At 36.6% G+C, this 22,841-nt stretch overlaps 1 long non-coding RNA gene across 1 annotated transcript; it reads left to right on the forward strand.

Moving 5' to 3' along the window:
- Positions 1 to 1,313: 1,313 nt before the first annotated feature.
- On the forward strand, positions 1,314 to 22,624 carry LOC122684441. Its single transcript, XR_006338037.1, has 3 exons — positions 1,314 to 1,348; positions 8,162 to 8,168; positions 22,500 to 22,624. It is a non-coding gene; the product is annotated as an uncharacterized LOC122684441 (long non-coding RNA).
- Positions 22,625 to 22,841: the final 217 nt, after the last annotated feature.

Below are 22,841 nucleotides of genomic sequence, written 5' to 3' on the forward strand. Positions count from 1 at the left end.
AACCTGGTTCCTGAGTTGCAGGCAGTTTCTTTACCATCTGAGCACTAGGGAAGCCGGTGAATGTAAGTTAATCAATTGTAAAAAAGATGCCACTCTGAAGAGTCACACTGATAATGTGGAGGCTATGCATGTGCTTGGCAGGAGGTATACAGGAAATCACTGTACCCTCTCAATTTTGCTGTGAATTTAAACATGCTCTAAAAAAATTAAAATCTTAAAATAGTGGTTCTAAAATTTTAAAAGTACATTAAAATAGAGTCCTTGATAACAGAAAAGTTTATTTCAGCTTCTAATAGTCATTAATAATGTCATAAAGTTTTAAAAAATTGTCATATTCTTTATGTGATTACACAAATATACTTGCTTTCATATTTTTAACACAAATTTGTGTCCTGTAAGTGCACAATTTCTGATAAATTGCATTGTGTGTAATTCTCATCATAAAGAAAAAGATGTAGTAAATTTAAAATTTATATGCTATATTTCCAAGAACTTCCATTTTGATCTGACGTTAATACGAAACTAATACTCAGAATTTTATACAACTAATACTTGGGTGAATTTTCCCCACAGTTCTTCTGGCTCTGAAGGTCTTAGCACTGTTTTCCTTCCAAAGCTTTACACAGTTCGGGTGCCAGACACTATAGGACACTTTCATTGCGCAGTAGCATCTCTGGCCCTGCATAGTGGAGTCACGATGCCAAGACAGTCAGCACAACGGGTGTCAGAACTATTCCTGAAGCCCAGCACAACACATGGAGAGAAAGCAATAACCTAATGATATATTGAAGTGATTGCAAACTGTGTAAATATATTCTACTGAAAACCAAAGTAAATTATCCATATGTCAGTTATCAGCTACTGTGTCAACCTCCTCCCCCCTCAAAAAAAAAAATAATATAGTAGCTTAAAATAATAACCTTCTTATTGCTTACAATTCTGTGGGTAGCGTATTTGGTGTATAGTGGGGATGGCTTATTTCTCTTCCAGTTGATGTCTATCTGGGATGGTTTGACTGGCGATGGAAGACCAAAGTGGCTTCACTTGGTGTCAGGGGGTTTGTTGCTTCTGTCAAACAGGGACACCTTGATTCACCCTGATTCTCCTCCATTTGGTTTCTCTCTCTCATATGACATCTCATTGACTATAGTCTGTCTCTCCAAGTAGCCCCAATTCCTGTTCCAAGTTTGAAAGTAGAAACTGCAAATCTCAAGGTCATAAGAGCACTCTGTTGGTGAAGATTCCATTTTATGGTGGGAAGTAGAGTCATATTGTACAGGAGTCTGGACAAAGGGATTTATTGGGTACCATGGGGGCTTCCCTGGTGACTCAGTTGGTAAAGAATCTGGTTTCAATGCAGGAGACCTGAGTTCAATCCCTGGGTTGGGAAGATCCCCTGGAGAAGGGAATGGCTACCCGCTCCAGTATTCTGGCCTGGAGAATTCTGTGGACTGTATAGTCCATGGAGTTGCAAAGTCAGTCAGGACTGAGTGATTTTCACACATGGGCTTCCCAGGTGGTGCTAGTGGTAAGGAACCTGCTAATGCAGGAGACTTAAGAGATGTGGATTCGATCCCTGGGTCTTGAAGATCCCCTGAAGGAGGGCAAGGGCAACCCACTCCAGTATTCTTCCCTGGAGAATCCAATGGACAGAGAAGCTTGGCAGGCTACAGTCCATAAGGTCACAAAAAGTCAAACATGACTGAAATGACTCAACATGCAGTGTTTAACAATTTACCATAATCTGTTACTCAGCTTTCTTTTAGCTGGATTCCAGATGGCAATACCCCTTGGCCCAAGAAGCAGGGTGCTCCAGGGTAAGGAGGCAGTGGCTTGAACCTATCACAGCTACATTTTAGTTTTGGAAAGTGTATATATATGTATTTGACCATATGAATATACCTTTATTGCCCAGATCAGAACTTTAGAGCTTTGGGAAGGTCTTGTGTAAGTGAGGAGCCCTGAGGCTTCAGACAGTTCAGTCACTCAGTCCTGTCCAACTCTTTGCGACCCCATGAACAGCAGCATGTCAGGCTTCCCTGTCCATCACCAACTCCCAGAACTTACTCAAATTTACGTCCTTTGAGTTGGTGATGCCATCCAACCATCTCATCCTCTGTTGGCCCCTTCTCCTTCTTCCTTCAATCTTTTCCAGCATGAGGGTCTTTTCAAATGAGTCAGTTCTTTTCATCAGGTGTCCAAAGTACTGATGCTGAGTTTCAGCTTTAACATCAGTCCTTTTAATGAATATTCAGGACTGATTTCCTTTAGGATTGACTGGTTGGATCTCCTTGCAGTCCAAGGGACTGTCAAGAGTCTTCTCCAACACCACAGTTCAAAAGCATCTATTTGGCACTCAACTTTCTTTATAGTCCAACTCTCACCAGAGTTTACCATGAATACCAGAGTTTATCTGTATCTAGGCACTAAGAGCCATTCTCTTAATCAGGCCAAGACTGATAGGTTATCTTTCTCTCCTACCTCCTATCTAATTAATCTTCAAACACCATTGACTCAGTCTTTTGAAAGGTAGCCTCTAAAGAATTTTAGCACTAATGCATTACTCCAAGATACCAGTGTGTTTTGCTAGGACTCTTACAACGGATTCCCATATTATCCCCTAATCTGATCCTTGCTTCTCTGATATTTTGCACAGTAGTCAGAGTGAATTTTTTCAAAGGCAAATTGAATCATATGACTTGTCTGCTTTCATTAACTTCAACTAACTCCCAGCACATAGAAATGTATTTAAAAACTACTGTACACTGGTCTGTCACTGACTACCTCTGTGATGTGATTTTCTACCAGTTTCTCTAATTCCTCTCTCTCTCTCATACTCTGCTTCACCTTTATTTCCTTAATCACCAGTAGAGCATAAAATCCTTGAGAATAGAGATTTTGTTCATCACTTTATCCCTTGGGCCTTGCCTGTCACAAGTTAGTGGTATAATAAACATTTGTTAAATAATTGGATATAATATGATTGAATTTTAGCAGCAAATTATATAATACATGGGCTTCCCTGGTGGCTCAAATGGTAAAAAATCTGCCTGCAAGGGAGGAGACCCAGGTTCAATCCCTGGGTTGGGAAGATCCCCTGGAAAAGAGAATGGGAACTCACTGCAGTATTCTTGCCTGGAGAATCCCATGGTCAGAGGAGAGCCTGGCAGGCTCCATGGGGTCACAATGAGTAGGACACAAATGAGTGACTAACACTTTTACTTTTATATGAGATATAAATTATCATTATGGAATTTGAGAAAACATATTCTAAGAAATGAACAAAATCCCCTTAAGCATATGGCAGAGCTTCACACAGACACTGATCTAGTGCTGTTTCAGCTAAACACCTGCTAACACAATCTTCAGGCTATTTCAATGAGAGAAACTAACCCATTCTCTTACTGTTATAGAGAAGCCCTATGAACACTTGAAAGTTGGCCTTATGTCTGATTTTTTTTTTTATTTAAAATTTTTGATATTTAATATCAAAATATTTACAAAGAAACACTGATTAGCCCTTGCCTTTGGCATAAGATGTTGTGCTCCTCACTGGTAGAGAACATTTAGGCATGGATTCTATTCCTAATACATTGTCATCATTTCAGAGCAGAAACTAATGAGACAATTCAGCAATGACATGGTAGTGAATTTTGTTTTCTCAGATAATTCTCTCTCAGAAATTGGTAATAAGTGACTATTGCTTCAGTTCCAAAAAAGAAGTTACAGACTATCTCTTAGAAAGTCAATATCTTTCTTATTTGATGTATGAGGCACAGGACTTGGAAATTCATACTCAGCATCCAAAAATAATACCAACAGAACTTCCTGATCTCCCTATCGTGTTGGGTACCGCATGGGTTTCTTTTAATCTGGTTTCGCAGAAGCCATGTAGAAATAGAGTCAGTGGAATAAAGGAGAGGAAGGTGGAAGCAAAGGAGAAAGCCTAAAGACAGCCATGTCTTAGGCATCCTGGTTGTAGACAGTGCTGATTAGACTCAATGTCAGTTTTTCTCTCTGTAGGAAATGAATGGTGAAGCTTCTTGGTTATCCTAGGGAGTCAGAGCATAGATTAAAGCAAGCTGCCTCAGGCTCCAGGCAGGGGGAAACAAAACAAGAACTAATTCCTTTGCCTTGAAAAAGATATAATAAGCAAGTAAGCAGTAGGTTTAATAAAGACTGGTAAAAGCTTCAAACTATCTTCATGAAGATTTCTAACCATACATCAATTCTATCCTCAAGATACACTTATATCATGAGTCAAATTCTCTCTAGAGATCTATTAGGTATGCTGACTAATTCCATAATAAGCTTTGGAAATTAGCTTATTCCTTAATAAGTCTTTAAAAAATGAGCAGCCAACATATTTATGAGGTAAACAAGGCATACGGGATAAAACACTATATGTATATTAACCACTTAAGTATGCTCTGATCTTTTATGGATATTGTCTGATGACTGGGGAAGAAAAACAAATTTCTCCCCTTTTTTATATTTCTTAAGCCAAAGGCAGGATTTCTACTTCTATTAAAGATTGAATAAATTCAAAAATAACGAAATTGTGTGCAAAAAAACACCAGATTTCTCTTTAGGCCTTCCACATTAAAATAACATTAAAAAGGATGAAAACAAAGAAAATTTAATTTGTCTCCCTGATTTCTCACTTTATTCATACTCTTCTGTCTTCTATTAATTTTCGCCAGAGCCAGATCGTGTTTTCTCTTAACTCTCAAATTCCCTCACTTTTGTTGGTTTAAGCGATGCCCACAGGGGACATTTTTCAAAGTGGTATGCTAGGATTTAGCTGTGGGAGGCCCATTAATACACCACACAGAATTTTACTCCCCGTAATGACATTTAAAGAGAGCTATTTGTTTTGACTGTGTTCTTTGTGCAGGCCTGAAGGTTACCATAGTAAAACCCCTTTGGCAAATGTGCAGTCAAAAATTTCTGGGTTAAAGTAGTAGGGGGTAAGGAAGAGGACAATTCCAAAATATTTCATGAGCAAAACCTTGATAAAAGGGAGAGTCTCTGGGGCCCGGTTTGTTCCCATTTCCTTCTCTGAGAAATGAGAGCAAATGACTCTCAGTCCTTCCCTCTACCTTCAAAACCCTAACCTTCAAAAGGCTCCAAATTCTGATATTTCAGATTCTTCCTATACATTAGATTTTTATGATATTTTCAGGTCAAGTTTTATTTATGAATATTCAGTTTATTGGCTATTGTTACAAACAATCATGAGGCTGAAATCATCAGAGGCATTGAACAAGTGTTTTGACATCTGTTAGGTTTTCATTCAAATCCTTAATTTGCTATTACTGATCACCTGTGTAAAGTTGGGTCTGTCACTTACCTTCTCTGTTCTTCATTTTCCCTCATCTGTAAAAATGAAATGATGGTGCCTATTTTAGCAGAGTTGCCCCCAAAACTGCTTAAGATGTAGAGAAATTACGCAGCCCAGTTCTTGGTAAGCACAGGTAAATGTTAGCTTCCCATCTTTTTTTAAAATTTGTTACCATTTTGGATGAAATAAGCAAAGAGAGATGTGTATTCTCTTTTCATTATAACAAATCTTTTGTGAAGTCCTACAGTGACAGGAAAACAATAAGCATCCTGAGTGCTGTAGATATGCAGCTGAGCGGGTTTCATTTGACCCTGTTCAATCTGTTCTGTCTGAATTCTATCAGGTACACCCAAATAATGTAACAGCCTCTTCCACTGTGGCTGAATGTTCACATTATGTCTTGATGATTCATGCCTTTGAAGGGAAATTGAATTAACCAAGGAGGGAAATAAAAAATTTAAGAATAAGTTTAACAAGATCAATTCTTTTATAATTGGACCGCTTGCTCTCAGCCTTGAAGAATAGCATTTAAAAAGGTGTTCATGGTCTGTGACTATCATTTGTAAAGCAAAAACTAAGTTTCTTGCCCAAAGGCTCAGTTGGAAATGGTATCTTTGAAGAAAAATTTTCATTCTAAAGTTTCCTACCACATCTTTATAGCATGCTTTCCCCCAGATTATTATTCTTGCCACTACCCTGCTTTAAGAGTATGTGAAACTATCATGCATTCAATTCCTGGCCCTTAACCTTGTCTTTATCAAAATGGCATTACTTTTATTACTACAAATTAGCACTGTGTGCTATAGCGTTTTGGAGTTTGAAAAACCCAATACTAATACTTGTTAACTGTGGGACTTTAGCCAAATCACTTAACTTCTCTCAGCCTTAGTTTCATTTGTCAGATGGAGAATATAATTTGTCTCCTGTATGTTTTTGTGAAGCTAAGTTACTGGATTAAATATTTATTGAAAAGTTCCTATGTACTGGTGGCAAGAGCTAGTCTCCAAATACAGCCACCAATGAACAATGTCTTCTGAAACTGTAGTCCCCTCACATATTAAAGATGGACTGCACCTGTGATGTGTTTTGACACAATTAATATTTTAAAAAGAGGTTGGGAGTTAAGAGAATATTTTAATAAAGATAAAGAGTATCAGCAAAAGCCAGAAAGGTAATTTAGAACATGCTTATGGGATAATAAGCAGATGGACAGATTAAGGGAAAGTATGCTAAAAAATGAAATAAATAAGATTTAATAGGCAAATAAAGCAGAAGTGACACTCTGCCAGGTTTGGTCCTACAACTTAAGAAGGGCTGGAAACACCAGTTTATGTGAGTCCTGGGGAGTCCTCAGGACCCCTAAAAGTCCTGAGGTGCCATGTAAGAAGTCTGGATACCCTGCTGGAGAGATCACGTGTAGACATGATAGGAAAAGGTCACAGGGAAAAGGAGAGAGAGAGAGAGAGAGAGAGACCAAGCCATTCCAATTGCTGTCCCAGGGGTCCAGTAGAGCATAGACATCCAGCCATTTCCACCAAGGCCTCAACATACTTCTGCTTTATTGACTATGCCAAACCCTTTGACTGTGTGGATCACAATAAATGGTGGAAAATTCTTAAAAAGATGGGATTACCAGACTACCTGACCTGCCTCTTGAGAAATCTGTATGCAGGTCAAAAAGCAACAGTTAGAACTGGACATGGAACAACAGACTGGTTCCAAATCGGGAAAGAAGTATGTCAAGGCTGTATATTGTCACCTTGCTTATTTAACTTATATGCAGAGTACATCATGAGAAATGCTGGGCTGCAGGAAACACAAGCTGGAATCAAGATTGCCAGAAGAAATACCAATAACCTCAGATATGCAGATGACACAACCCTTAAGGCAGAAAGCAAAGAAGAACTAAAGAGCCTCTTGATGAAAGTGAAAGAGAAGAGTGAAAAAGTTGGCTTAAAACTCAACATTCAGAAAACTAAGATCATGGCATCTGGTCCCATCACTTCATGGGAAATAGATGGGGAAACAGTGGAAACTGTGAGAGACTTTATTTTTTTGGGCTCCAGAATCACTGCAGATGGTGACTTCAGCCATGAAATTAAAAGATACTTGCTCCTTGGAAGGAAAGTTATGACCAATCTAGACAGCATATTAAAAAGCAGAGACATTACTTTGCCAACAAAGTTCCATCTAGTCAAGGCTATGGTTTTTCCAGTGGTCATGTATGGATGTGAGAGTTGGACTATAAAGAGTGCTGAGTGCTGAAGAATTGATGCTTTTGAACCGTGGCATTGGGGAAGACTCTTGAGAGTCTCTTGGACTGCAAGGCGATCCAACCAGTCAATACTAAAGGAAATCTGTCCTGAATATTCTTTGGAAGGACTGATGCTGAAGCTGAAACTCCAATACTTTGACCACCTGATGCGAAGAACTGACTCATTGGAAAAGACCCTGATGCTGGGAGGGATTGAAGGCAGGAGGAGAAGGGGACGACAGAGAATGAGATGGTTGGATGGCATCACTGACTCAATGGACATGAGTCTGAGTAAACTCTGGGAGTTGGTGTTGGACAGGGAGGCCTGGCGTGCTGTAGTGTCGGACAGAACTGAGCGCCTGAACTGAACTCAGATGTATGGGCCTCATCTGCCACCTGACTGCAGTTTATTATATGCAACAAGTAAAAACAGCAGAAAAACAATAGAGCTGGATCCCAAACCCACAAAACTGAGAGAAATAATAAAATGGCTATTTGTTTTAAGTGCCTAAGCTATGTGAGAGTTTGTTGTATAACTACTGATAACCAAAAGAACAGGATAGTCTGCATGTATGTGCTCCTTCCTTTTCATTACTTCCCCCCCCTATTCTTGCTGTTCCCCACAGTTCAGTCCTTGGTCCTCTTCTTTGCCTCTTTCAGTATGTGGAGAGAGAGCTTCATTTCACAGGTTCAGAAACTCTCTTCTCATGACTCCACAATCCATTTTTACCTATTCATGACTCTTCATCTGTATTATGTAATTGCACCTCCATCTGCTTAGTGAATCCTCCTCCTTAAACTCTTCACCATAACTGTAATAATATTCTCTTTAAGGGTTTCAATAACTATTCATATAAATTTCAAAGACCTTCATATTCTCTTGACATTTCCTATTTAATTCTATTTATTTGACTTCCTGGCATGATTTCTGTCCTCTCACCAGTTGATTGCCTCACTCTCTCATAAGCAACAATTACTTCTGTGCCTTTGTTCATAATACTACATCATTTAAAACATCCTTTCAACTTCCTTTTACTTTTAAAAATATTTACCATTATTCCAGTTTGAATCCTATATCTTCCATGATTTTTCCTAATTTATCTTTCATTTCTTTTCTTCGTCTCTGTGTTTGTCCAGATTAACGACATATTTTCTATCCCTTCATATGCTATTTTATATATTAGATAATGAACATATATTATTGGTCACTAATCATTACAGATACAAGTTGATCTAATATTGAAGTTACTCTTTCTTGACATCTTACCTTAGGGTTTAAATCATGGATAGAATATCAAAGATTAGAAGGAGAGTAAAAGCCACTGAATTTTTTTTTTTTTTTTCCCAAAATGAAATTACTGCTGTCAAGAACATACATTGAAATGTTGTGTTTTGGTGGTAGTGAGTGTGGAGTCAGTGAGATGAGTTAGGATGACAGAGCAATCTTTGGTCAGGTGAGAGATGATAAAAATCTGAATAAGAGCAGTGGAAGTTTAGAAAGGAGACAGAAGACAGCTATTCTTTCAAAGCAGCTATTCACAAATACTGGTGCCTCATGGGCCACCATGAGGGCAAGTGGAGACTGACGGCCAAAGAGGGCTGAGCTAATGTGGATCCTTTTATATTAATACTCTGTTTTGCTATTCTGCTGTTATTAAGGTGTCATTTTAAGAGATAGTCCCTCTAATAAATACATTTAGATATACTTTATTATAAAATATTATTTTTTAAAAAATTTGTGATATTCAATTTTTTAAATATCCCATCCCATATTTAACCAACCTATGTTTAAACAGGATTAAAATTTTTCTTTTTTCTTTTTGATGTTATAAATAACAATATAATAAATATGCAACATCTGGTTCAGAAATATCCACTAGAAAAGGAAATGGCAACTTACTTCAATATTCTTGCCTGGGAAATCCCATGGACAGAGGAGCCTGGTGGGCTACAGTCCATGGGGTTACAGAAGTGTCAGACATGACTTAGTGACTAAACAACAACAAAAAATATTAGTTCATAAATCTTTCATATATTTCACATGGTTTTTATAGAATATATTTCTAGAAGCATAATCGTTCAGCTAAATAGTACTAGTTTCTATTACTTGTCAAATGTCTTTACTAATTTTTGTGTCAGTGCATGATACCAGCAGTGTATGTATTTTCATTTCACTGGAACATTTCTTACTGTGCTTATTACAATTTCAAAGTGAATTCTATAGTATGCAATGCTCTTTCACTTGCTAAATTTGTATTGTGTTTTTTTGTTTTGGTTTGTTTTTTAGTATTGAAGTTTTACACACTTTCATGCTTCATTTTGTTTGGTTTGTTTTTCTCATGTGAAATTTCTAACGTTGTAGTTTTAATTTTCTTTATTTTACTTTGATGAGAACTTCTAGAGAACTACCAAATATTTAGTCCTTATGACTTTTGTCTCTATTTCTAACTTTAGTGAAGAAGTGTTTCCATTTCTCAAATGGCAAAAGATTTGAGATAAACTTTCTTTATGTTTTGTAACTATTTTCTTTGTTTTAAAAGTTTTCCTGTCAGGGAAATGTTAAGACATTTATTGGATGATTGAATGTCCAACTTCTATTAAGACAATCTCTTGATTTTATTTTCCTTTGACTGTAAAGAGCAGACAGATTGAAACTACAATCACAGAAAACTAGCCAATCTGATCACATGGACCACAGCCTTGTCTACCTCAATGAAACTAAGCCATGCCATGTGGGGCCACCCCAGATGGTCTGGTCATGGTAGAGAGGTCTGAAAGATTGTGGTCCACTGGAGAAGGGAATGGCAAACCACTTCAGTATTCTTGCCTTGAGAACCCCATGAACAGCATGAAAAGGCAAAAAGATAGGACACTGAAAGATGAACTCCTCAGGTTGGTAGGTGCCCAATATGCTACTGGAGATCAGTGAAGAAATAACTCCAGAAAGAATGAAGGGATGGAGCCAAAGCAAAAACAACACCCAGTCATGGATGGGACTGGTGACAGAAGCAAGGTCCAATGCTGTAAAGAGCAATATTGCATAAGAACCTGGAATGTTGGGTCCATGAATCAAGGTAAATTGGAAATGGTCAAACAGGAGATGGCAAGAATGAATGTCGACATTGTAGGAATCAGCAAACTAAAATGGACTGAAATGGGTGAATTTAACTCAGATGACCAGTATATCTACTACTGTGGGCAGGAATCCCTTCCAAGAAATAGAGTAGCCATCATGGTCAACAAAAGAGTCCAAAATGCAGTACTTGGATGCAATCTCATAAACGACAGAATGATTTCTGTTCGTTTCCAAGGCAAACCATTCATTATCACGGTAACCAAGTCTATGCCCCAACCAGCAATGCTGAAGAAGCTGAAGTTGAATGGTTCTATGAGGACCTACAAGACCTTTTAGAACTAGCACCCCAAAAAGATGTCCTTTTCATTATAGAGGACTGGCATGCAGAAGTAGGAAGTCAAGAAACACCTGGAGTAACAGGCACGTTTGGCCTTGGAGTACGGAATGAAGCAGGGCAAAGGCTAATAGAGTTTTGCCAAGAGAACCCACTGGTCATAGCAAACACCCTCTTCCAACAACACAAGAGAAGACTTTACACATGGACATCACCAGATGGCCAATACCAAAATCAGATTGATTATATTCCTTGCAGCCAAAGATGGAGAAGCTCTACACAGTAAGCAAAAACAAGACCAGGAGCTGACTGTGGCTCAGATCAAGAACTCCTTTATTGCCATATTCAGACTTAAAGTAAAGAAAGTTGGGAAAACCACTAGACCATTCAGGTATGACCTAAATCAAATCCCTTATGATTATATAGTGGAAGTGAGAAATAGATTTAAGGGACTAGGTCTGATAGACAGAGTGCCTGATGAACTGTGGACAGAGGTTCATGACATTGTAGAGGAGACAGGGATCAAGACCTTCCCCAAGAAAAAGAAATGCAAAAAAGCAAAATGGCTGTCTGAGGAGGCCTTACACGCTAGTGAGGTAATGCTCAAAATTCTCCAAGCCAGGCTTCAGTAGTACGTGAACCATGAACTTACAGATGTTCAAGCTGGATTTAGAAAAGACAGAAGAACCAGAGATCAAATTGCCAGCATCCGCTGGATCATTGAAAAAGCAAGAGAGTTCCAGAAAAACATCTATTCTGCTTTATTGACTATGCCAAACCCTTTGACTGTGTGGATCACGATAAATGGTGGAAAATTCTGAAAGAGATGGGAATACCAGACCACCTGATTTGCCTCTTGAGAAACTTGTATGCAGGTCAGGAAGCAACAGTTAGAACTGGACATGGAACAACAGACTGCTTCCAAATAGTTCAAGGAGTACATCAAGGCTGTATATTGTCACCCTGCTTATTTAACTTATATGCAGAGTACATCATGAGAAATGCTGGGCTGCAGGAAACACAAGCTGGAATCAAGATTGCCAGAAGAAATACCAATAACCTCAGATATGCAGATGACACAACCCTTAAGGCAGAAAGCAAAGAAGAACTAAAGAGCCTCTTGATGAAAGTGAAAGAGAAGAGTGAAAAAGTTGGCTTAAAACTCAACATTCAGAAAACTAAGATCATGGCATCCAGCCCCATCACTTCATGGGAAATAGATGGGGAAACAGTGGAAACTGTGAGAGACTTTATTTTTTTGGGCTCCAGAATCACTGCAGATGGTGACTTCAGCCATGAAATTAAAAGATACTTGCTCCTTGGAAGGAAAGTTATGACCAATCTAGACAGCATATTAAAAAGCAGAGACATTACTTTGCCAACAAAGTTCCATCTAGTCAAGGCTATGGTTTTTCCAGTGGTATGTATGGATATGAGAGTTGGACTATAAAGATTGCTGAGCACTGAAGAATGGATGCTTTTGAACGGTGATGTTGGAGAAGACTCTTTAGAGTCCCTTGAACTGCAAAGAGATTCAACCAGTCCATCCTAAAGGAGATCAGTCTTAGGTGTTCATTGGTAGGACTGAGGCTGAGGCTCCAAGACTTTGGCCACCTGATGTGAAAAACTGACTCATTTGAAAAGACCCTGATGCTGGGAAAGATTGAGGGCAGGAGGAGAAGGGGACGACAGAGGATGAGATGGTTGGATGGCATCACTGTCTCAATGGACATGAGTTTGAGTAAACTCCAGGAATTGGTGATGGACAGGGAGGCCTCCCGAGTTGCTCTTCATCGGATTGTCAAGAGACGGACACGACCAATGACTGAACTGAACTGAATTAAATTAATAGAATCTTTAATATTAAAACCAACACATTTCCTATTTGAACTTCTAGATGATGAAATAGTCTTTTAACAGATTACTGGATTCACTTTACTAATACATTGTTTAGGGATTTTATTTTTATATCTACTTTATTATTTTTTTTTCTTGGTGGCGCTACATGATACGTGGGATCTTGTGTCTCTCACTGCGTACTGAACCTATGCCCTTTGTATTGGAAACTCAGAGTCTTGACCACTGGACCACCAGGGAATTCCCTATCCATCTTTATAACTAAGATTGTTTTGTAGTCTTTTAAAAGTGGGTTTGTTTGGTTTTCTTTACCTGTCTTTGCCATGGTTGTAGTCTGGATAATGTCATAAAATTAAGTATTCAAGAATGTTTTGTTTGCTATGTTCAGGAATGAACAAGGACTCTATGACAAAACAACCCTACTCAATTTTTTCTTGTTTTTTCTCTCTATAATTCAGCCACCATTTTCCTTAATTTACCATAGTGTTATGTGAAAGATGCTCAAATCATTTTCACTCTTCTATAAGGCCTGGCGTGCTGCAATTCATGGCGTCAAAAAGAGTCGGACATGACTGAGTGACTGAACTAAACTGGACTGATAATATGATTGTAGACTCTTTCTTACCTCTAATGATGTGTATGTAGATTTTTCTCTATTTGTCTTGTCTCACTAAATTCAACCTTCTAAGTTGGTCAATTTTCATGCTTTTTCAAAAATATTTGGTCCTAGCCTTATTTATTATTTAAAATAGAATTTATCACATATAATTAATTTCTTATTCCTAAATTTCTTGTTTACATTGCCTTTTTCAAATTTATTCAATTGAATTTGATTTTACATAATGACATCATTTTATATTAGTTTTATTATTTAATAATGAGTATTTTTGAATTATGAAAAATAAGGTATTGAGAATTCTTTATAATCACAAATACTTAGCTAGCTGTGATTTTCCCTTTGACCATAGAGTTTTATGTAAAAATTAAAAAAAAGAAAAATCTGCCATGTTGGTTTATTTGTTTTGTTCTTGTTATTAATTTGTTATCTTATTGCATTTTGAAGAAAGATTCTTGTCAATATTATAACTGCTTGCTGCATATTTACTTGTTTTGTAGGATTTTTTGTGTTTTATTACAAGATTAAATTTTATAAATATTCTAAGTGCTGCTTTAGAAGTGATCTTTTAGAATGTAAGGTTTAATAAAACAGAATCAATTGAATCAGACATTAATTATTCAAATAATTTAATGTTTGTTTTCCTTTTTAACCTTATTATATCTATTCCCCTTATGAATTTCTACCTCTCATACTGCATCTCAATCCATATTCTTATAATTTCATCATTCATATCTTACTTCATGGTGTTTATATTTTATTGCATTTTGTCAGGCTAAAATTAATTTATCTCATAGAAAGTTATTTGGCATGTTATACCCTCACCTCTGCCTGTTAAGCACTATGTCTTCATTTCTGGCTCACATAGATACTTTTCTCTCTTCTCAAGTTTGAATATTAATACTTCCTCTCTGTTTCTGAAGTTGTCCTACAGTGTGTTGTTCAGATTTTCCTTGAATTCCCACACTGTTCACCAGGCTTTTGTTGAATCACTTTCTTAGTTTCCATGTCAGATGGTGGATTTGTAAGACCAATTCAAAATTCCATAACCTGAAAGACATAATGAGTTAGGGTAATGGGCATATCTGGCAGGTCAATCTTTGCTGTGTGTTATCTTTTTTAGTTATAGAATTATTTCCATTTTACTACAGAGATTTGCTAGCTTAGTTTATATCGGTACCTGAGGCTAGAAATATGTAGCTTTCAGTATAATTTCACACTGAAATTAACAGTGAATACTTCCTTTGGGGAATATCCCATCTTGCACCATCCTTTTCTTAGGATGACATGGCTTGAGGGTACCACTAATGTGACTTTGTCAGACTCTGCAAATCTACCACAGATGTTTACATATATTTGAACTTTAGTATTGGGCAGCGTTTTAATTTATCCCGTGGGGAAACTGTCTCTTTAGAAAGGATCTGTTGAGAATATTTACATATATTCTGCAGTAGTTAATAGACTAGGATCCCATTCAGGTGACTTCAGTGATGAGTCTATTGATAGATATTCAACCCATATTGGGTGATTAAATCTTTTTTCTAGAATTCTTGGATTTCAGAATCCAAGAGGGATTCTGAGGGAATCCCTCAGAGGATTTTCGGTAGGGAAAATTCCCGGATCCCAATTGGTGTGCATATGGAGTAAGTTCTCTGCAGTATGATTGCAAGTGGGTACTGAAGGCTCACTGCTCTAACACTTACTCATTCTGCCCTGCATGGGTACACTTCAACCGCATGACTTCTCTGATTACCAGGAGCCAGTTGGATTTTTTCTCCATAAATACATCAATATTTTTGCATGTGTAATTATTGAACTTAATGGAATATTATGCAAGATATAGAAATGAATTTGTCACAAAGTCATATAAGAGAATATACTTACTAACTGGTATTTTTGTGTTATTAATAATCCTTCCTAGTTATCCACATTTAGCCACATTTGAAGCTGTACTCTGCTTTGCTGGACTGGAGTTATCTTAGCCTCTCTTGCATTATGCTATTTGGCAAACTCCAGCTTTATCCTTTGGGGCCTTTGCTTCAATAACATTTAAGTTCATTTGAGTTAGGTTTCTGTAACATGAATATAGAAATACATAATGAATACACATGGTTAAGTAACTTCATGACACTAAGAAGGTGATATTATGAGTGAACATTAATATGCAGTTACATCATCCTCAATATAAAGTAGTCAAAGACTAAATGGTTATTTTTCTTCCAAGGATTTTGTATATACAAAAGAAACCCATAACTGGCCTGCATTTAATAGACTTTCTGATTAATCTGGGATCTCTTTTCTCTCTGTAACAAATGCAGCTGACGGTGGCCTGTTGTATTCTGGGTGCTCAAGGCTAGTAAGCTTCCCTCTAAACTCTCCATGTGTATACATCTATTCATCTATTAAGTAGATTTTTATTTCTGTGATTGTTAATAATCTGTTTTGTTGTTTCTCACAAAATGCCGATATTCTTACACTGCTATTTATGAAATGTAAAGGACTATTATGTAAATTATAAAAGATAAATATAAATGTGAAAATTGTTGCTTTGATGAAGAGAAAATTAATTACTTTGTAAGGGTTTGGTAGAAGAAAGCTGAATTCAGTGGGATTGAAACCAGTGTATGATGAAAAAGTCTTTGCTAAATTTTGGAAAATTTTGCATTCACATAAAACTGCATTCACATTCACTGTTTTGTGAAATCCCACTAGACTTTAGATCTTAACTAGATGAAAAGACAATTAAAACTTTAATCAATAGATCCATATTCATAAAGAAAAGAATTTGCTCTACTGTAAAAATATTGGTGGAAGAATATAGATTATAAATTTTAAGGTATGTATCATTATTTTTTTAATAATTGTCAATTCTAACTTTTAAGATTAATTGAATAATCCTTATCCTGAGTTTTACTATGTTTTCTTAGGAGAGCTCCACTCAGTTTCTTAGTTTTCTTTCTCACCACATATCTCTGTACATTTTATTTTCTGTAGGACCTCTCTTAACCTTTTAATTTTCTGATTCAGAAATGGACAAATTATTCCAGTGGATAAACATTTCTAAGATGTGTGCTTATGCTTCTATTTCTTCTTAAGTTAATATGATTAAATAGAAAGACTCATATTCCATATGAGGCAACGAAGAATAGCCTTTTTAGGAGAGCCAAGGCAGAGTGGATCAGAGAATGTGCTGGGAATCAGGACATCTGGATTCCAACCCTGACTCTGACATTTCCTTAATTGAGTGACTTTGGTCCATTTATTGTGGTTCTCTGTGCCTCAGTTCTCCTTTGGGTAAAAAGAAGGAAGCTGTGTTACCTACTTCCTAAGGCTGTTTTCAATATTAAATGACTTAATACAGGTCCCCCCTTTTATAGTACAGTCTCATTATCACTTAGTCAAGCAAACCCATAAAAGTCCCAGGACACTTCTTGAGTTCTCAGATTTCAAGAACTAAATCTAAAACTTAATAAACAAATAGTTTTTTAAATACATATAATTAAGAATTTTCATTTTTGATATTATTTTGGTAATAATTTCTTTGAAGGTCACAATCACGCATGTGTTTGTGTGTTACAGGAGCGAATTAATTAGAAATAAGCCCTTTTACATGAGGAAAGCAGGTAGGCTGAAACAACATCTTCAGGGGGGAAAAATAAGCTCAAGGGCTGGATTATCAAATGTAGCAGCTCAGTGGTTCAATTCATACCTGACAGGCTTCAGAGACACTATGCAAATTGATCTCCCAGCTGCAAGGGTAATTAACATGGGTTTGTTGCAAGGATCTGTTCTTCTATCCATTCTTCTTCATGATTATTTTAGTGGCTTAACTATTGTCTGTAACTACTTAATCCACTTTAGAGCAGATATAAAATTACCTTACTCTTGCGTGTAAAATAAGACTTCTACCCTCTTCAAAATGCATGCTGTCTACTTGATATGCTAAGGTTGGCACGCCAGGTGGAGACGCAGGAAAACTGGATGCAGGCAGTGCAGTCCTTTTACGTTCAGATTCTGAGTTGAATTGATCTTTTTGATCTTCTTGGTGTTGCATACTTATTAGTGGATTTGCTATTTATATCTCTTCTTGGTTCGTTAGCAATGGAGTATGCATGTGTGTGTGTGTGAATATTCGTATGTTGCAGGGCAGTTAGTGGCAAGAGCATTTGGGCCATCATCAAAGCTGTCAAGCATAACTGGACTTCTTTCTAGCCAGAGAAAGTCACACAAGCTCTTAGAAATGTTGCATGTGATTGGATCACTCAGAATTATGTTCAGTGTTTCTCAAAGACTCCTCAAAGTTCCTTATGAGGTTGCAGGATCTGATTCAAAGGGCAAGTTCACACAGTGTTACCCATTCAGCACTTGAATAGGGGCATCTCTGTGAAAAGGATTTGCAGAAACTCAGTACTTCAATGACAACAAGAATAGTGCAGATTATGTTTTACAGACAATATAGTCAGTTGTTTATGTTAGATTTTGTTAATTAAAATCTAATAAAGTAAAAAATCAGTTTTACAGAGTTGATCTCAATCTTGCATCTATTTAGTAATCCTACAATGTAAAAATCAGCTGCTTACTGCAACAATCCTGTGTCTATCCTCATGTATCACTGATATAGAGGATTCTACTGCACTAATCTCTCATGGGTTTTTCCTTTTTTACCTCCTGGAGAGTTAAATTATTTTCATTACTTTTCCTTATTTCAAATAATGTTTTTATGTCTCCTTGTGCATAAATATGAGGTTTTTTTTTTTTTCTAGGCACTGCTAGATTGATGGATATGTGGTTTCAAATGTGCCAGAGTGTCAATTACTCCCCAAATGGTTAAACATATGTACCTTATACCACCACCAACTGTGTGAATTCTTTTTGTTCCATGTACTCACCATCTCTTGATATTGTCTGATGTTGAAAATGTAGCCAGTAGGATTTCATAGTGAAACAATATCATTTTTTTAATTTTTATTTTTTGATTACTGAAGCCATTGAACATTTGTTCAACATTTATTGGTTTTCTAGGTTTCCTCTTCTGTAAATTGTTTTGTATGTCATTTGCCTATTTTGAATGAATTGCTTTCATTTTTGTATTGATTTCTATGTTGAAACAATCCATTTTGGTCTATAGCTTATAATTTCATATTTTCAGTGTCTTTTGATGTGTAGCAATTTTCATTTTTTGTTGACAAATTTGTCCATCTTTGTTTTTATGAATTTTGTTTTGGGGAAGTTGATTAAAAATGCCTTCTGAATCACAATGTCACAAATATAATTTCTTTATTATCTTCTGAAAGTTTAAGGTTTAACTTTATAAAATGTACTTTGCTTAGAATTGATTTTTGTACATGATATGAGGTAAGAATAGAGTATTATTCTCCCCACTATAAAACCATTTGTCCCAATGCCATTTATTGAATAATTCATCTGCAATACCATCCCTGTTATAAATCAACTTTTCTTTTACATGTGATTAAGTATGCTATATTTTGTAATATAGATCTCTTTATTATCCTTGTAGCAACTTCATAGTCTTAACCACTAAAACTTAAAATAAGTCTTGAAGTTGACTCAGTGATATAAATGCTAAAATTGTTCTTTACCCTTTTTCACATACATTTTGGAACTGGTTTGTCAAACTCTAGTCAAAATCTTATTTGAGGTTAGAATGGAATTGCATTAAATACATATTAATTTGAGGTAAAACTGACATTTTTAATTGGGTCCTCTTATCCAAGAATGTAGTTTACTTTCCTACTTATAAACTTTTATGTCTTTTAATAAAGTTGTCTACTTTTCTATTTCAATTAGAATTATTCAATATGCTCTATATCTTCAGTTCAGTTCAGTTCAGTCACTCAGTTGTGTCTGACTCTTTGCGACCCCGTGAACCGCAGCACGCCAGGACTCTCTGTCCATCACCAACTCCCGGAGTCCACCCAAACCCATGTCCACTGAGTCAGTGATGCCATCCAACCACCTCATCCTCTGTCATCGCCTTCTCCTCCGACCCTCAATCCTTCCCAGCATCAAGGTATTTTCAAATGAGTCAGTTCTTCTCATGAGGTGGCCAAAGTATTGGAGTTTCAGCTTCAACACCAGTCCTTCCAATGAACACCCAGGACTGATCTCCTTTAGGATGGACTGGTTGGATCTCTTTGCAGTTCAAGGTACTCTCAAGAATCTTCCCCAACACCACAGTTCAAAAGCATCAATTCTTCGGCACTCAGCTTTCTTTATAGTTCAACTATCACATCCATACATGACTATTAGAAAAACCATAGTCTTGAGTAGACGGACCTTTGTTGGCAAAGTAATGTCTCTGTTTTTTAATATGCTGTCTAGGTTGGTCATAACTTTCCTTCCAAGGACTAAGCATCTTTTAATTTCATGGCTGCAATCACCATCTGCAAAGATTTTGGAGCCCAAGAAAATAAAGTCAGCCAATGTTTCCACTGTTTCCCCATCTATTTCCCATGAAGTGATGGGACTGGATGCCATGATATTAGTTTTCTGAATGTTGAGCTTTAAGCCAACTTTTTCACTCTCCTTTTTCACTTTCATCAAGAGGCTTTTTAGTTCATCTTCACTTCCTTCCATAAGGGTGGTGTCATCTGCATATGAGGTTATTGATATTTCTCCTGGCAATCTTGATTCCAGCTTGTGCTTCCTCCAGCCCAGCATTTCTCATGATGAACTCTGCATATAAGTTAAATAAGCAGGGTGACATTTACAGCCTTGACATACTCCTTTTCCTATTTGGAACCAGTCTGTTTTTCCATGTCCAGTTCTAACTGTTGCTTCCTGACCTGTATACAGATTTCTCAAGAGGCAGGTCAGGTGATCTCGTATTCCCATCTCTTTCAGAATTTTCCATAGTTTATTGTGAGTCAGACAGTCAAAGGCTTTGGCATAGTCAGTAAAACAGAAATAGATGTTTTTCTGGAACTCTCTTGCTTTTTCGATGATCCAGAGGATGTTGGCAATTTGATCTCTGGTTCCTCTGCCTTTTCTAAAACCAGCTTGAACATCTGGAAGTTCATGGTTCACATACTGTTGAAGCCTGGCTTGGAGTATTTTGAGCATTACTTCACTAGCATGTAAGATGAATGCAATTGTGTGGTAGTTTGAGCATTCTTTGGGATTGCCTTTCTTTGGGATTGGAATGAAAACTGACCTTTTCCAGTCCTGTGGCCACTGCTGAGTTTTCCAAATTTGCTGATATATTGAGTTCAGCACTTGCACATCATTATCTTTCAGGATTTGAAATAGCTCAACTGGAATTCCATCACCTCCACTAGCTTGTTTGTAGTGATGCTTCCTAAAGCCCACTTGATTTCACATTCCAGGATGTCTGGCTCTAGGTGAGTGATCACACCATTGTGATTATCTGGGTCGTGAAGATCTTTTTTGTACAGTTCTTTTGTGTATTCTTGCCACCTCTTCTTATTATCTTCTGCTTCTGTTAGGTCCCTATGCTATTGTAAATTTGATCTTTTTAAATGTTACATGTTCTATGATATATTGCTTTGCCATAGAAATGATAAATTTATCTTCTCTTCACCAATGTTCATGTTATTAATTTTTGTTATTTTGAATGTAGTTCAAATATTTTTAATGTAGCTCAAATAATGGTGATTTTAATATTTCTTTTCTAATTTATATTTAGCCATGTGTTACTTTATTTAATATGACTACGTCATAGAAAATTCTGAATAATAGTGATTATGTCTATTCTGATCCTTATTTTGAAAACAGTATTTCTGTGAGCTCTCCTTTATGTATATTTTTAGCAACTGAGTTTTAATACATAGCCTTACTACATTCAGTTTTGTTTCTATTCATAGTTTCCTAAGATGCTTAATCATGAATAAGTGCTGGGCTCTTAAACAAATAATTTTAATATATCTGATGAGATAATAATTTTTCTCCTCTTATCTGCTAGTATGGTGGATTGTGTTGGCAATCATGTATATATATATATATATATATATATATATATATGAATCATCTTGTAGTCATTGGATAAACATATCTTAGTCTTTATTCATTTAAAAAATAAAATATATTTTTTGCTAAGATTGGTTTAAAATATTTTGATTTTGTGTTCATGAGTAAGGGAGTGAAGTACAATTTTCTTCCATATTACTCATCATGATTTTTATAGCATGATAATTGTAGCTCTATAAATTGATCTGGGAAATCTCTTTCTATTTTTCTTCTTACTGAAAGAATTTTTGCAAGGATAGAATTGCATGTTCCTTGAAATTTTAGTGGACTATCTACAGTATATCCCCCTTCCCTAGAACTCCTAACCCTACTGTTTAACTCTTGCTACTAACTGAACTAGAATAGGTAATGTGGTTCTGGAAATTAGTTACATTTCCCTGAAAGGAAATTCTCATTGTTTCATTAATTCTTAGTTCCTTCTATTACATAAATATTACTACACAAATCATCACTCTAATACTCCATTGTTATCTCTTTTTCATCTTATTCTGTCTTAAGATCTCAAAGGTTTGTTTGCTTGTTTATGGACACATGGGCATTAAAGACATGCATCTCAAGTATTTCCTATCCATCAAATTTGTCCTCATTAGATTGATAGAATGGCTATAGGATTTGGGAATGAGCCCAAGAGGTAACTGATTGGATACATTTAGTTTGAGATTAATAGGATATACTTTTGAGGTTTATAGTCCGTTTCATCTCTATTATATTGGTGCTAGTCAGCCTGATGTAAAAGTAGCTTCCAGGTATATTGCTATTGTGTCAATGTAGGTAACATGATCCAAAGTTACAGGTCCACAGCTCATACCATAATATAAATGTGTCCTTTAGCAACTGGCCCTGGAGCCATGTAGGCAGTAAGAGAGAAGCGATACTTATAGTCACAGACCAAAAAGCTGGTCTGTTGGGAGTGCTATCCATCATTAGATGGGTAAAATTACCAGCATAAAAAATAAAGAGCTGTTCTATCAGAAGTATAGGTGGCTCTGATGGTAAAGAATTCACCGGCAGTGCAGGAGACTCGTGTTTGATCCCCGGATCAGAAAGACTCCCTGGAGGAGGAAATGACAACCCACTCCAGTATTCTTGCCTGGTGAATTCCATGGACAGAAGAGTCTGGCGGGCTACAGTCCATGTAATCTCAGAGAGTCGGAGAGAACTGAACAACTAACACGTGACATGTACTACTAACATTCCATAGAAGGCGATCATACTTGATAAAGCAATAATAAACACACCATGTATTTTTCTGTTGTGAATCTCAAAAAAAATAGAATTTATTAATTTATGTGGTTTAGTGCCTAAAATTTTAATGAGAGTATAAAGAGTAGTGTCTTTGTGTGAGAAGATGCA

Source organism: Cervus elaphus, chromosome 26 (assembly GCF_910594005.1).
Source record: "Cervus elaphus chromosome 26, mCerEla1.1, whole genome shotgun sequence".
Taxonomy (NCBI): domain Eukaryota; kingdom Metazoa; phylum Chordata; class Mammalia; order Artiodactyla; family Cervidae; genus Cervus; species Cervus elaphus.